This window comes from Palaemon carinicauda, chromosome 33 (assembly GCF_036898095.1).
Source record: "Palaemon carinicauda isolate YSFRI2023 chromosome 33, ASM3689809v2, whole genome shotgun sequence".
In the NCBI taxonomy this organism is placed as follows: domain Eukaryota; kingdom Metazoa; phylum Arthropoda; class Malacostraca; order Decapoda; family Palaemonidae; genus Palaemon; species Palaemon carinicauda.
This window is the reverse complement of record NC_090757.1, coordinates 69,612,858-69,630,357: the sequence shown is the minus strand read 5'-3', so window position 1 is coordinate 69,630,357 and position 17,500 is coordinate 69,612,858.

The window sequence follows — 17,500 nt, the reverse complement described above, 5'->3', positions numbered from 1 at the left end:
GCAGTACACCTTTATGAACTCTGAAACCTCTCCAATAATAATTATCATAATGAACAAACCAACAAAATATGTTAATAAATACAAAAACACCTCGATTATTAGTCTAACTCCAAAAATAAGTTTCCTAAGAAATTACAGTCAACTTTATAGGTCACAATCAGATTGACAAGGTGTAGGGTATAGTTGGTAATTTTCAAAAACGTCGTAGACAAACTTGATTTGATAACTGCTATATCCAATGTCAAGCAAGTTTTATTTATTGTCTATCTACCTACCTATTTACTGAAAAAAAAAAATAGCCGGTACCGTATTTTGGCTTTAAACCTTCACCAATAATTATCGTCAGAATGATGACACAATGAGGCTCCACCCACTTTGGCCTGATTATAATTCAGGATAACACTGAAGGCTATCATGGGCATTGTTGGATCAGAAAATTTAAATTCTGACTATAAAAACTCATTTCTCGAGTAGTTTTAAAAAGTGCTAAATGATCCTCAAGGATCCCAGCAGTTGGCGTAAACGTTTAATTCATGTATACTACTGTTGCGGCAGTACTGCTACAGTAGTATTACTACGCTAGCACAGACACCCCACCCACATTTATGTATCATTCCGCCATTCATAAAGTCTTTGTCATGTTTTTTCACTGCGCAATAAGCCATGGCCTCTTCACACATTAAGTTTAACATTAGATGATAACTTATTTCGTTAAGCTGACAAATTATGGCAACTGGACATGTTATTGTCGATGCTGAAGCTAAAGATAAGGTATGGTATCATTCCTTCATTGCATTTTCATCTTTACTATTAATTGTTTTGCTACATGTAGTAATTATATTAAAGGATAAATGAATTATGTTCACTTTACTTCTATAAATTCCCATTAGATGTACAAATAAAACTCCTAAAACTATTCCTGATTTATTTATAAAATGCAGTCATGGCCAAACATAGCCAACACGGTCGTACGGCCTAAAAAGAAGAAGAAAAAATTATATCGGATGATCCGTTGGTTTGATGGAGAGTTTAGCACAAAATTCTTATTTTAACAAAAATAGTTATATAAAGACTGTTTACAAACAATCTCTATCTTTCTCTCTCTCTCTTGGTGGCATAGTGAATAGTTAATGGAAATGTTCAAAAGCCTGAATGACATTACAAGTATTATAATCCTGTTACGCTAAATACAAATCAAACCATAAACATTGGATTTAAACTAGAAACTGAATAACCACCTATTCAGGCTATAATAAATATGGCCACAGGCTTTCTCCTGACTGTATAAAGTTGCAAGTCGTAAGACAAATGCAGTTTTGCAACCAAGGTGGCAATTCCAAATCCTGTTAGCCATTCTTGACTGTTATGGGTTTCAGAGCCGATGGAACAAGGTGAATGGGTGTCTGGTGGATGGGCGGGGCAAAATTTTGTTAAAAGGTGTTTGTATTGCTTACGTAATGAATGTTTTCGACTCTTGGCTTGTTATCACTGGCCATGGCGTCGGCTAGATCATTTTTACTCTATAAAAATTAAAACTATTGGGTTTAGGTTATTGATAATGCTGACAAAATTTGTGTGTGGTTGTAAAATATACAAGGGTGAACTTTCAGCTACATCCGATGCTTTGATAAGGAGCAAAGTCCAAAAAACCGTGTTACAGAGGCCCTGAATCTCATAGTAGTCACTGTCTATACAAGCTTGCCGACCAAGGTTCGATTCCCGGCCGGACACTAGCTCTTGTCTTTGTGTGATTTCACCTGGGGCTCTGATCCCGAGGTTGTTACGAGAATCCAGACATTAATGTATCAAAAATTTATATGGCCTATTTGAATATATATATATATATATATATATTTATATATACATACACACACACACATATATATATATATATATACATACATACACACACACACATATATATATATATATATATACATACATACATACACATACACACACACACATATATATATATATATATATACATACAGTAATACTTCAGTACTCGACCATAATCTTTTCTGGATCAATGTTCGACCACCTATTTGTTTGAGTACTGAAACCTTTTTTCCGATAAGAAATATTGGTATTTATTTTTATACGTTCCTATGCATTCCAAAATGCCCGAAATATTTATAAAACATGTACCTAAACAACAATAACTATTTAAAATGTGTACGAAATTGGTCGGAAAATCTTTTAAAACAATTTAAAACCATTTACTGTACCTCTTAGCAGCGGTTCGATGGCATACAGGAATGGATGTGTAGAGGACGGAAGGGGGAGGTTACTTCTTGGAAGGAGAGTCCCCCTTCCATGAAGTTGCTGAGTAGTTCTCCTTCAGGGGTTTTTTCTCTCTCCAGTAAAAGGTCGGGCAAATCTTGTTCAGGGTTTTTTTTTTCTCATCTGTCTCTCTTCTTTGTAGGGGAATCAGGCTGGGCTGTAGGAGCTTTCTTTTTTTTATGAAAAACATGTCAATTGTCTGCTGCTTCTTTCTCTTCTGCACTATTCTTCTAAAGTGAGACATAACATTATCATTAAAGATGTTCACTGCCCAGTTTGCTACTGCTGTTTTCTGGTTGATATTTTTCCACAAAAGCCTGCAACTCTCCCCAATTCGAACACATGTCATTTATCACTGAACCCGGAACCTCCTCTCTTACATCCTCTTCTTCTGAGGATTCCAGCTCCCCAATCAAATGCTACTGCTGTTGTTGTTGCAGGTGCAACAATTCTTTAACTGTCAACTCAGTAGAGTGGCTATCAACAAGTTCATCAATGTCTTCCTTGTTGACCTCAAGCCCCATACTCCTGGCCATGCCAACAATTTCCTCAATGACAACAGTGTCCTCAGAAATAACAGTAGCAGTGCTTGAACCTGCCTCTGATTGGAAACCCTCAAATTCCCTCTCTGTTACACATGATGGCCACAGTTTTCACCAGGCAGAGTTCAATGTCCTATAGGTCACACGACACCAAGCTTGGTCAATCATGTTCACACAGTTAAGGATGCTGATGTGATCCTTCCAGAATTCCTTTAAGGTCAACTGTGTATCACTATTCAACTCAAAATACTTTCGGAAAAGGGCCTTGGTATATAGTTTTTTAAAGTTTGAAATGACCTGTTGGTCCATGGGCTGGAGTATGGGAGTAGTATTGGGGGGCAGAAATTTAATCTTGATAAAACTCTACTCTTCTTTTAAGTCTTCCTCTAGACCTGGAGGGTGTGCAGGAGCATTGTCCATCACCAGAAGACAGTTCAAGGGCAAGTTCTTTTCAGTCAGGTATGCCTTAAACTGGGGGGCAAAAACTTCGTTGATCCACATACTAAAGAAGTATCTTGTGACCCAAGATTTAGTGTTTGTGCGCCACATAACTGATAGTGCACTTTTCAAGATATTGTTTCTTTTAAAGACCCGGGGGTTGTCCAAATGGTACACTAACAAGGGTTTAATCTTGCAATTGCCATTAGCATTGGCGCACAGCAGCAATGTCAGTCTATCTTTCATTGGCTTGTGACATGGCATCTTCGTCTTGTCCTTAGTAATGTGGGTATTGGCCGGCATTTTCTTCCAAAATAACCCGGTCTCATCACAATTAAAGACTTGCTGTCGGATCAAATTTTGTTCCTTAAAGTATCGGTCAAATTCGCCAATGTATTTTTCGGATGCCGGCTGATCCAAACTGGCTGCCTCCCCATGCCTAGTCACACGGTGAATACCAGTTCTGTTCCAGAATTTCTCGAACCAGCCCCTGCTTGCTTTAAAAGTAAATGACGAATCACTTTCACTAGCACTGGCACTTTTCTTCACCAATTCTTCATAGCAATGAAGAGCTTTCTCGCAAATAAAAGCTTCATTTATACTTTCCCCGGCCAACTGCCTTTCTTTAATAAATATACGGAGCAACATTTCCATTTCCTCAATTACTTGAGGCCTTTGCTTAGTATTTGCTGTCACTCCCTGTGCAACATTAGCTTTCTTTATCACTTCCTTGTTTTTCAAAAAGGTCGAAATGGTCGACTTCGCCATGCCATACTGTAAGGCTAGATCAGACACTCGTACACCATTCTCATATTTTGCAATAATTTCCTCCTTCAACTCGATCGTTGTTCTCACTGTTTTCCTCTTATCCTTCCCCTTATCACTAACTTTCTTGAGGCGCATTATTATCAGCAAAAAAAAAAAAAAAAGACAATAAAACGAACTAAATCACAATATATTCTGAACACGTGTTGTCGGACTGACGATCTCTCTTGAAATGATGCTACCTGACCAGGCGAGAGTAGCCGAGATGGCCGCTCATCTCACATGGTCACGCATTCGGCTGTGTTCGAGTTCCGATTTTTTTTTCGAACACCGCAGCACAAATTACTCGAATTCTTTGGTCGAACTCTGATTTGTTCGAATTTAGAGTCGTTCGACTACCAAGGTATCACTGTATATATGTACATGTATATATGTAAATATATATATATGGCCGCTGCCATTTGCTCTTTAAGGAATTGGTATGTTATGTTAAATAATGGATTGTTTTCTAGAAGTAAATAAAAAGTTTATTCGAGATTTTGTTCCCGAGGGATTTGATATCATATTAGGTTCTTTTACGAAAGGACAAGTCTGGAAAAACAGATAAATATATAATGAATATACTATTGGTTGATAGTTAAATGAAAAAATTAATAAATGAGTAAACATAATTTTGTCGGTGAAAATATACTTCCATATGTACTTATATTCTTATCCAAGAAAAAAGTGAAGACGAAGTTATAAACAAAAGAAAAATTAATAAAACAAAATTTGCCGGTAATAAAAGGCTTCTAAATATATTAATTTTCATAACAAAAGAAGGCAAAGTTATGAAACAGCATAAATAAATAGAATTTTACTTTTTCAATGTTTAACTTAGTATTTCATGCTTAGTAAACTACTGTCACCAGGAATTTAAAAGTTGGAATAAGCAACACTGGGCGTTCTCTCACATATTCCCTTGTTAAGCAAAATGTCTTTGTGGATTTATGGTCTCTCTATACCACAGTGAAATAAGGTATGATATTTACTACTACTACTACTACTAATACTACTACTACTACAATAATAATAATAATAATAATAATAATAATAATAATAATAATAATAATAATAATAATAATAATAATAATAAAGTAACGAAATGTGCGGAAAATGGTAATAACCATAAAAGGAGATATTCTACGTTGAAATATAACTTCTATTTGAACATTTTAAAGATAAAAATATCGTCAAGTAGTTTTTGGTTATTTTGAAAAAGTACCATGCGACTTTAATCTTAATGTTTTTATTAAAACCGGCAACTACAAACATTCGGTAGCAGAGTGAAATTTAATTTTGTTTCAAATGTTTACATATATTACCGGCAATTGCCTGCTCTGGTGAAAGAACATTAGTGTGTGTCTGTGGAGAGAGAGAGAGAGAGAGAGAGAGAGAGAGAGAGAGAGAGAGAGAGAATTAGATTGCATTCCTATTTATAAGTGAAGAGACACTATTCACAAGCATATGCAAAATACTTGTCAAGGTAAAAGCTTTTTGACAGCAAGTAACTACCTAAATGGAATACAAATTGACACCAGGAATGCACCAATTCTTTTAAACTACCGCTATATTCTCGGAAAAGTGTTCATAAAAAAAAAAAAAAAAAAAAAATTACACCGATCCACACTGGAAGAGTATTGAACAAATTCAAATGATTTCGCTCAACGTCATTTTGGTAAAATATTGCTATACTAGAGTATGCGACTCGTCAAAAATGAAGGCTAAATATCCATAATGTTACACACACACACACACACACACACACACACACACACAAAGATTCAACCATCCACTAGCTTGAGCAATTTGTGGGAGTTCTTTCTTTCGAGGGGCTGCTGTTCAGCGTGGCGAGAACGCACACACACACCCACACACACATATATACATATATACACACACACACATATATATATATATATATATACATATATATATATATATATATATATATATTCAGACACATACCCGAGGGACGTTCATTAAAGATTTCCCCTGACCCACTTAGGATCATTATATCTGAATGATATTCCCCGTGTATTGGTACATTAGTGTATATGCCACATGATAATTTGCAGCACTGAACTCACTTTGCTTCCTTTTTATAAGAGTTAGATTGATGTAAGGTGTGACTATGGGCCCAATCGCGTAACGAACAGTGATCAGTTTTCTATACTTGAAAGGTCGCACGCCTAAACAGACCTTCGATGAAATGAAAGAGATGCTGCCCAATCATATGTTGTTGTAAAACAGTGGCATCGCCTAATTCAAATGTGGTCAAACATCTATCGAAACGCACCGACTCCTGGATGCCCTTATTCTGCTATTGATGAAGAGACCATCCATCAAGTAGAGGATGTCCTCTTGGTAGACCGCTGTATAAATGTTCGGTAGTTACTCAAAATTGGGAAGATAAATGTAGGGTCTGTGGGAAAAATCATTCAGGATCATTACCAATGCATAAGGTGTCTGCACGGTGGATTCCCAGTCTCCTTACTCAAAGTCTCTTATGGACATGTGCCCAACAAAACCAGGAAGCCTACTTTGACAGACTTATCTCATAGGATGAAACATGGATCCATCACTATGATCCTGAGACTAAAGTCATTATGCAGTAAGAGCACATTGACTCACCACCAAAGAAGGAAAGAGTGCAACCATGAAAGGTAACGCTTACCGTCTTTAGGGACCAGCACAGAGTAGTGATAACGGATTTCATGGACAAGGATAATACAATTATTGGGACATACTATGCTTCACTACTGCGTAAATTCTAAGCTTCAGTCAAACTTAAAATACGTGGCATACTGACAATTCTTTAGACCACAACTCGCATATCACCCAGATAGAAGCGCACTCTTGTGGCTATGAAATTCTTCCGCAACCCCCTTTATTCTCCTGACCTGGCACTATCTGACTTTCACTTCTTTCAACCAGGAAGTAATTTTTGAAGGGAACACACTTTCCAAATGATGAGACACTGATATCCAGGGTGGAGTCATGGTTTGAAGCTCAACCCACCGACTTCTACAAAAACGGTCTCCGGAGTTGCAAAAAAATATAGAAAAATGCATAACACTGGGTAGTACCAATGTAGAGAAGGACTAATAACTGCTCAAGTTATGTCTGTATGTCTGTTGGATGTGGGTCAGGGGTAGTCTTTATATATTTATTCAAAGAAAATAGTATATTTTATGAAATAAAAATGAGCCACTGCTCTAGTATTATCAAAGTATAACATTTAAAGTACCAGAAAAACTCATCTTTTTTATAAATTAGAAAAGAAAAAATAGTAGTAAAGTATGAAGAAATATTCCAAATAAATATTAACGAACAAAACCCGAAAGAGGGTAACGAAAAGGATGATATATAAAAAAGACGGGGATAATGATATAGAGAGATCTGTAACAAAGGAACAGAAGCAAATAGTGTAAGGTGAAAAAAAATTACGTTGGGGGGAACATAACACTAAGACAAAAAGTAAAGAAATATACGATATAAAAATGAAAGGGAGTAATAATAAGAGATCTGAAACAAAGGAACAAAAGGGTAAAGCGGAAAATAACGAAAAGGATTAAAAGAACATAACACAATGAAAAGAAAGATAGAACAATACGAGCGACCTAAAAATATAAGAAAAGGAAAATAGGAATAAAGAGAGAAAAGGAGCAAATGCAAAAAGGATAAGCCAACACGAACGAGCGGAAAAAAAGAGGAAAAGGAATTGGGAAAGAGTTACAACCGAGAGAGAGAGAGAGAGAGAGAGAGAGAGAGAGAGAGAGAGAGAGAGAGAGAAATCTCATACGAAAATAGCTCTGCCTATCACTTTACGTTTTTATTGGTCAAGAAAACACGTCACGTTTAGTACAAAGGGTAAATGGAAAATTAAAAATGAATTCGGCGAAAGTAATGTGACTACTTTGATTATATTTGCTGGAACGTATAAAATGGAATGTGCACATTTAGAGATAAATGGGAATTTTTATCACATTTCTTAATCAAACTGTGAAAGTTAGTACCAATTTAAAAAAAAAAAGGGAAGAGAAAAAAAAAACATGTAATTAAAAATTAGAATGAAAAACTATGTGTATTCATAACCTTGAACAGAATTAGAAATTAAATAATGGACTCGTTCTTCCTTAGATTTTATTGCCTTCTGATATTTTTCTTTGATAGTTTTTCTTCTATCTTATATTTTATTTTTGGTTACTGCACCTCAAAATTTGCGACTCAAAATTCAAAACTTGAAAAATTCTAAGGAAATGAAGGATGGGTCCACTCATCTCCCTGGCTAGAGAAATGCCTTCGGCGATTGAACAAAAATGCTTCTGGAAAATCTTTCTTGGTAAACAAGAATGTGTTTGGTAAATATATGAATGTTGAACTATAATGTCTTTGAAAAAATGACGAATATTAAACACAAATCGGTTTGGCAAACCTATGACGGTTGAAGAGAAATGTCTGGTAAATGGTTATTGGTTGAACAAGAATATGTCTGGTAATTTTTTGATGGCTGAACAAGAATACGTCTGGTAAATCTATGAGGGTTGAACAAGAATAAGTTTGCTCCTGAGAGATGAAATCATAGTTAAGGGGTTGGTCAATAAGAGATAGGAAAGAAATCTGGAACAGAGGTACAACACTTTTCTACACCATATCAACTTTATGCCCTGACCCCAGCAATTGTAACACCATGGTAATTAAGTAATCAGTTGATCAATACCCTTGTTCCACCGAAGAGCAAACTAATTTCCCTGAAGTTGAAAATTAACTTCATTATGTTCATTGAGCGGATCATTAAGAGAGCTCATTACATTTGTGACCAATTAACTGTTCGTTGGTCAATCATTAGTACATTTTGTTGTTTATTTATACATTAACTAATAAATTACTAGAGAGATAAGACAATTTTGGTTTCAGTTTTCTAAGTGAAAGGGGATAAAGTTAAAAAAATATTTAGTGAGAGAGACAAGATAGTGTAATAACATAATAAAGTATACGTCGATCGATCGATCGATCGAGAGAGAGAGAGAGAGAGAGTGAGAGAGAGAGAAAGAAAGTAATAATATAAGAAATCCCATGGCCATAAAGAGAGAAAGGAGAGAGAAAGGGAATCAAAAGCAATTGAAATAATAATTAAGACGAAAGAAAACCAAAGAAGTCAGAAAACAAAAGATAAAATCAAACAAGAGGATGACAGTAAATCGGAAAAAATATCGTTTTGAAAATCAGGAAAGAAAACAGCAAACATCAATGAAAATTTCATGATTGAGAAGCAGGAGGAAGAAAGAAAGAAAAAGATGAATATAAAACAAATAATCTTCATGGGCACATGCGTAAAATGATTGAGGAAGAAGAGGGAAAAATGGTATTTATTCTGTAGTGATTAAGAGATGATGGACACGCAATTAAGTGAAAAAATAAAATTTCAAAACAAGTTACACACACTAACTCATTCATGCAGATCTCACACACTCGTTGTATATATATATATATATATATATATGAATGCTGTATTTATATATACATATATATATATATATATATATATGTATACATATATATATACATATATATATATATATATATATACACACACACACACACATATATATATATATATATATATAAACATACACACCGTTATGTAGTTGAGCTAGGTGTGTTTATGGCTGTATGTATATATATATATATATATATATTTATATATATATATATATATATATATATATTTATATATAAATACAAGTATATATATATATATTATATGTATATATATATATATATATATTTATATATAAATACAAGTATATATATATATTGTATGTGTGTATATATATATATATATATATACGGTATACATATATATATATATATATATATATTTATGATATATATATATATATATATATATACATATATATATACATATATATATATACGGTATACATATATATATATATATATATATATATATGCGTAAAAGTCACAGGAAAACGTGATGCTCAGATGCAGAAGCACCAACAGGGAAAATGAAAATACGAAATATACGATTAAGTCCTGACTAGTTTCGTGATACTTCTTCAGAGGACTGATTTATTGAGAGAGGTTTCTTTACATTTTATAGGGAAAGTAAACATACGAACATACATATAGGGGCATACAGAACAATGACACTCCCATACCAGCTACCTGGGCTGAGGTCAGGTGTTTACTGGGCGGAGATCCAACCTCATTAGACACCTGCCAAAAAGGGTCATTTCTGGTGACCGGTAAATTCTTGTTTTTGATTTTCAATACAGTTTATTTATATGAATAACGGTAGCCTTATCTATATAAATACATAAGCAAAACTATATTTATATGTAAAACACATCTATGTATAAATATATAAAAAGACTTATACATATGTATACACAGACAGGCATTCAAACACAAACATGCATAATATATACATAGACATATACATACGTGTACACATACTAGTATACATATACAGACACATACATTGAATTACATATAAATGTTTTTTTTACACATGATTAACATGTATATATACATATATATACACATATACATACACACACACACACATATATATATATATATATATATACATATACACATATATACATATACACACACACACACACACACATATATATATATATATATATATACACATGCACATATACATATTCATACATATACATACATATACACACATATACATATACATATATATACATATATACATATACATATACATATATACACACATGTACATAACTATGCATACACTCATACACACACATATATATATATATATATATATATATATGTATATATATAAATATATATATATGTATATATATATATATATATATATATAGAATTATAGATAGATATGCACATACAACATTATTACCATAAACATATAATCACGTATATATCAATACTTATATCTACCATAGCACTATATAGTGCCAATGTACTTGTGCATACTATATAAAATAATTGTACCCTTTAATGAATGGCAGCTTAGGTCTAAATATTAATTTCACAGCGACGATAATTATTTACAATACATTCAGTTCTACATTAAGTGGTTAAAGGTTTTTTATATAGCTTACAAATCTCTTTACATATAAAGGCGTCGAGTTTATACATTCCATGTCCAATATTCAAGTTGTTTTCAAAGGATTCTTTTATGAAACTGGACTCTATGATGTTTCTTTCCACTAAGTTATTTGAATGAACCAATTACTTTTCACCTGACCAATTAATAGTATGATTTTTATCTCTAACGTGAGCAAAGAGTGCATTATTATCTTGAGCATATCTGACACTTTTCTTATGTTGTTCAATTCTCTTTTCTAGGGCTTTACCAGTTTGACTAATATAGAATTTTTCACAAGCATTGCATGGAATACGATATACACATCCCTTGGTAATGTCAGGAGAATTCTTTATTAAGGCTGTTTTTATTGTATTGTTACTCTTGAATGCTTCATTTACATTGAAATTTTTCAACAGTTGAGTACTTTCTTTAAAAGAATTACAATAAGGCAGTACAAGTAAATTTTGTGTGCTGTATGTATATATATATATATATATATATATATATGTGTGTGTGTGTGTGTATGCGTGTATATGTATATGTATATGTATATGTGTGTATATATATGTATAAGTGTACGTATATGTATATTTGTGTATATATATATATATATATATGTGTGTGTATGTATATGTGTATATATATGTATATATACATGTTAATCATGTGTAAAAAAAAACATATATATGTAAGTCTATGTATGTGTCTGTATATGTATACTAGTATGTGTACACGTATGTATATGTCCATGTATATATTATGCATGCTTGTGTATGAATGACTATCTGTGTATACGTATGTATATGTCTTTTTATATATTTATATATAGATGTGTTTTACATATACATATAGTTTTGCTTATGTATTTATATAGATAAGGCTGCCGTTATTCATATAAATAAACTGTATTGAAAATCAAAATCAAGAATTTACCGGTCACTAGAAATGACCCCTTTTGACAGGTGTCTAATAAGGTTGGATCTCCGCCCAGTAAACACCTGACCTCAGCCCAGGTAGCTGGTATGGGAGTGTCATTGTTCTGTATATCTCTATATGTATGTTCGTAGGTTTACTGTCCCTATAAAATGTAAAGAAACCTCTCTCAATAAATCAGTCCTCTGAAGAAGTATCACGAAACTAGTCAGGACTTAATCGTATATTTCGTATTTTCATTTTCCATGTAGGTTGTTCTGTATATATATATATATATATATATATATTTATATATATATATATATATATATATATATACTTCAAAATAACTACGATAGAGACAGTCTTACAACTAAATCCCATTCTACACTAATTGAATTACACCGGGTGCCTATTATATCAATATCTAAGTTTAGAATATATACCATAACCCATCAAGTTATCAGAACTGGACCTCCAAAATATCTAAAATTACTGCTATATATTGTGCAGCCAAAAAATCGTGTTGACACGAGAATAATTACAGATAGTTTCAAATTATTAGAACATAGATGTATGTCTACTATATGCTCTAGAGTCTAGAGCCTTGAGATATGCAGTCCCAAGCCTTTACAATAAGCGCCTACTAGACATCCGAAAGGCTGAAGATAGTAAGGCTTTCAAGGGGAATCTGAACACTTTTTTGATTTCTAAGTGAGTCGTATTGTGGATTTGACAATATACGAACAATATGCGGTGTGAAATACTAAATGATGGTGAAATGACTGTGAATGTCCTGTAAAGAGTCCAGCTGCACAAAAAAAAAAAAAAATAAAAAAAAATAAAAAAATAAATAAATAAACAGCCATTAAAGTAAATATAAACTAACACGAAAACTGGCAACATAATATCCTACACATCTTTATTAGTAGAAGGAGATACTGAATGCAGCAGCACAGAAAAACAAGAAGAGGAAAATATCCACACAAAGAGCAGGAGTGATAATGAGAGGAGAGTTAACAGTAATGTATCAAAGGGGGCAAGAAACGGGATACCTAACAGTGGAAAATCATACCACAATATTTGGGAGAATTTGCTCAACGAAACTGATGTTGCAAACGGCTCTCTCTGGACACTGTTAGTTTAATAATATCTTCTTTACAAATTTATCTATTTCTTTATTCTAAATTTTCATTTAATGTTTGTTTCTACATTAGAAACTAAAGTAATCGACTTAAACATATGAATGGATGTGATATTTTGATGCCCACATTTATTTAAAATTTTATTGAAACAACTAGACTTACATTTAAAATGGAATCCAGTCAATCAATCTTTTCGATAATCCCTAATTTTGCTGACGGAGAGAGAGAGAGAGAGAGAGAGAGAGAGAGAGAGAGAGAGAGAGAGATGAAAAAACCTAATTTTATAATAGGCTATACGGTCATTCCGTGAATCGTAGCAGGTTCAAGTTCAAAATGATTTCGAGGAATATTTCAATTTTTCCATTCTTGTATCATGATCTCTCCTTTTCCCGTCGAAGGGAAAATAAGACACAAAATATTGTCATTAAATCGGATACGGAAATCGACTATTTTTCAAATCTGCCTTGTCCGGTTTCACTTCGAATGCATTTGTTTCCCAGACTTGTCCCAGTGAGTGAAGGCAATGGCGTCCCAGTACCAACACAAAAATTATTTCCAATCCTAATCAGCATATACGCCTTTTCATGCACACACAAATACACATATATGTTTATATATATATATATATATATATATATATATTTATATATATATATATATATATATATGTATATATGTATATATATATATATATATATATATATATGCATATACACATATATACATATATATTATATATACATATGTATTCTTCTTAGGGCTTTGTTCTCAAATCTAAAAATCTATACAGTTACACTGATCTAACTAAATTGATATATAGCCTGACTTTTATATGTACTTTCAGGCGATTTGATTACAAATTTTACTTAACATAGCCATTGTGTGATTTGCATAGTTCAATCTTTCAATAAACTCCAATTCGAAAGACCATGTATTAGAGATCATAATTCCTAAATATTTAAACAATTCTATCTCACTTCTCCTTCCAATGATATTTCATCTTCCATTGCATATTCCGTTCACATCATCTTTCTGGGGGGTTTCTCGTATTTATCTTGAACTCAACCTCGTGCGATATTTCATGCATTCTGGTAAGAAAGCATATCACACCCGCTGGTGTTATGCTGATAAGGACAGCGTCATCAGCTTACTCTAGGTCAGTTAATTTCCGATTACTAATCCAGCGCAATCCTTCTCCACCATCTCCAACGGTTTTATTCCATGCATTACAAAATCCATGAGGAAGATAAAAAACATAGGTGACAACGCATTTCCTTGGAGTACTCCACTGTTCACTAGAAATTAATTTAATAGGACTCTACAAACACTATCTTTGCACTTTTTATGCTGATGAACAGACTTAATCAAATTTACATATTAAAGAGGAACTCGGCAATAACGCAGGACTCTTAAAAAACTGGAAGTTAAATGGCAGGACAGGATTAGAAATTAAACTATAAGAGAGATTACTCGAATGCCATGGGAATGAGATCCTTATGAGGGGTAGATGGATATGGTTTGGTCATGCTCTTAGCACTCCCAAGAGAGATTAGTTCACCAAACTTCCAACTGGGCTCCACATGGCACTAGAAGAGCTGGAATACCCAGGTCTACGTGGCTGAGGACTATGGAGCGTGAAGTAGAAGATGGTGAATGGATAAGTATTGATTTAAAAGCTCAAGATAAAGACAACTGGCGAAATCTAACTGAGGGCCTTTGATGACGATACATATATAAATGAAGCATATTTACAGTATATATATACATATATATATATATATATATATACATATATATATATATATATATATATAAACAGTATATATATATATATATATACATACATATATATATACACAGTATATACATACACACACACACGCACATATATATATATATATATATATATACATATAAAATATATATATATATATATATATATATTTGTATATATACTTATATATATATATATATATATAAATGTAGATATACATTATTTACACATAAACACTATACGGACACAGCATATACATACATATCATCAGCTCCTCCTACGCCTATTGACGCAAAGGGCCTCGGTTAGATTTCACCAGTCGTCTCTCTCTTGAGATTTTAATTGAATACTTCTCCATTCATCATCACCTACTCCGCGCTTCATATTCCTCAGCCACGCAGGCCGTGGTCTTCAACTGTTCTAGTGCCTAGTGGAGCCCAACTGAACGTTTGCTGAACTATTCTCTCTTGGGGAGTGCGAAGAGCATGCCCAAACCATCTTCATCTACCACTCATCATAATCTCATTAACATATGGTACTCGAGTAATCTCTCTTATAGCTTCATTTCTAAACCTCTCCAGCCATTTGACTCCCAATAACCTTTTGAGGGATTTGTTTTCGAATCCATTAAATCTATTGGAGATTGTTTCATTGTCATACCATGACTTATGTCCATAGAGTAACACCGATCTCACTAAACTGATATATAGTCTGATATAGTTATGTAATTTCAGGCTATTTGATATCCAAATTTAACTTAACTAGCCATTGTCTGATTTGCTTTTTTCAATCTTTCACTAAACTCTAATTTTCACGATCCTGTATTGGAGATCATAGTTTCTAAATACTTAAAAGGATTCTACCTTATAAATTCTTTCTCCTTCTAATGATATTTCGTCTTCCATTGCATACTTCCTTCTCATTACCTCTGCCTTTCTTTTATTTATATTCACCCCAACCTCGTGTGATATTTCATGCATTATGGTAAGCAAGCATTGCAAATCCTGTGTTGTTCTGCTAACAAGGACAGCATCATCAGTATGAACTACTTTTGCTAATGTCCTATCACTAATCCAGTCCAATCCTTTTCCACCATCTCTGACTGTTCAACGCATTACAAAATCCATGAGGAAAGTAAACAACATAGGTGACAACACATTTCAGTAACATTAACTTTGCACTTGCTTTGCTCATGAAATGACTTTATCAAATTTACATATTTATGATGAATTCCATGATAACGCAGGACTCTCCACAAAATTGGCCGGTGCACACTGGCAAAGGCTTTTTCATAGTCCACAAATGCCATCAAAAGGGAATTTCTATATTCTACACATTGCTGTACTACATATATCAAAATGAAAACTTGGTCAGTGCAACTTCTAGCTTTTCTAAATCATGCCTATTTATCTGTCCGCTTTTCATTAATCTTTCTCTCCAGTGTCTTTAGAATAAGCATATTATATAATTTCATAACTAACGTAAGTTTTGTGCTTCTGTAATTATTGCAATCAGCCAGGTCTCCTTTTTTGCTATTTTCATCATCACTCCCAATTCCCATTCATCAGGTTTGCCTTTTCAGGTCACATTCTACAAAATAATCTTGCAAGTAGTCCTGGAGTCACTTTATTTTCTGCCAGTATTATCTCGGGACTTTCCATCTCTAAGGTTTTTATAGGGTAGCTTCGACTTCAAACACACTGAATTCATTAGTGTGCCCATCAAGGTCTTCATCAGCTTCAGGTATATCCATCAAATTATTCCCTCCTTATATCCTATTCATATCTTCACTAAAGTGTTCCACCAAAAGTTGTCTTTTTTCATATTCTTGTCCTATTACAGAGTCATCTTTCTTTTTAATGGGTATATGCTTCTTCTTTGCCCTAGTCGAAATTTCATTAATAGTTCTATGAGCAATTCTTATACCATGGCTAGTTCGTGAATTCTTAGTTTTGTCAGCTTCATCTGCTTTATTGTCTAAATATTCTCTCAGTCATTCATGGCTTTTATTTTGACCTCATTATCAATACTGAAATACTTGGCATGCTCTACTTGTAATTTTCATCACTTCTTCGACAACTTTCAACCATCATTTTCTGTCTTTATCTCCTTCTCATAGTGTCCCACGTATCATTTGATATCCATGGCTTTCTCCTTGTAATTGCTTGTTCTAAAAATTCACTACCAACTGACTGATATTATGTTTTTAATACCTCACCATTCTTAATCAAGTGTCAGTTCTTCGTCTCTTAAAGTCTCTAAGACGGCAAATTGATTCCTACATTCAATTTAAAATTGCTTCTCTGTGCTCTTCTTCTAAAAGCTTAGTTGTATCAAACCTAGGTGTTCTATATATCTTTCTTTTGGGAGCTTTCAGCTTTATTCTCAGTGTGACAACGATGAGCTGGGGATCACTACCAATATCTGCACCTTTATAGTTTCTTACAACTCTCAGAGTCCTCCTCTCTTTCTTAATGGC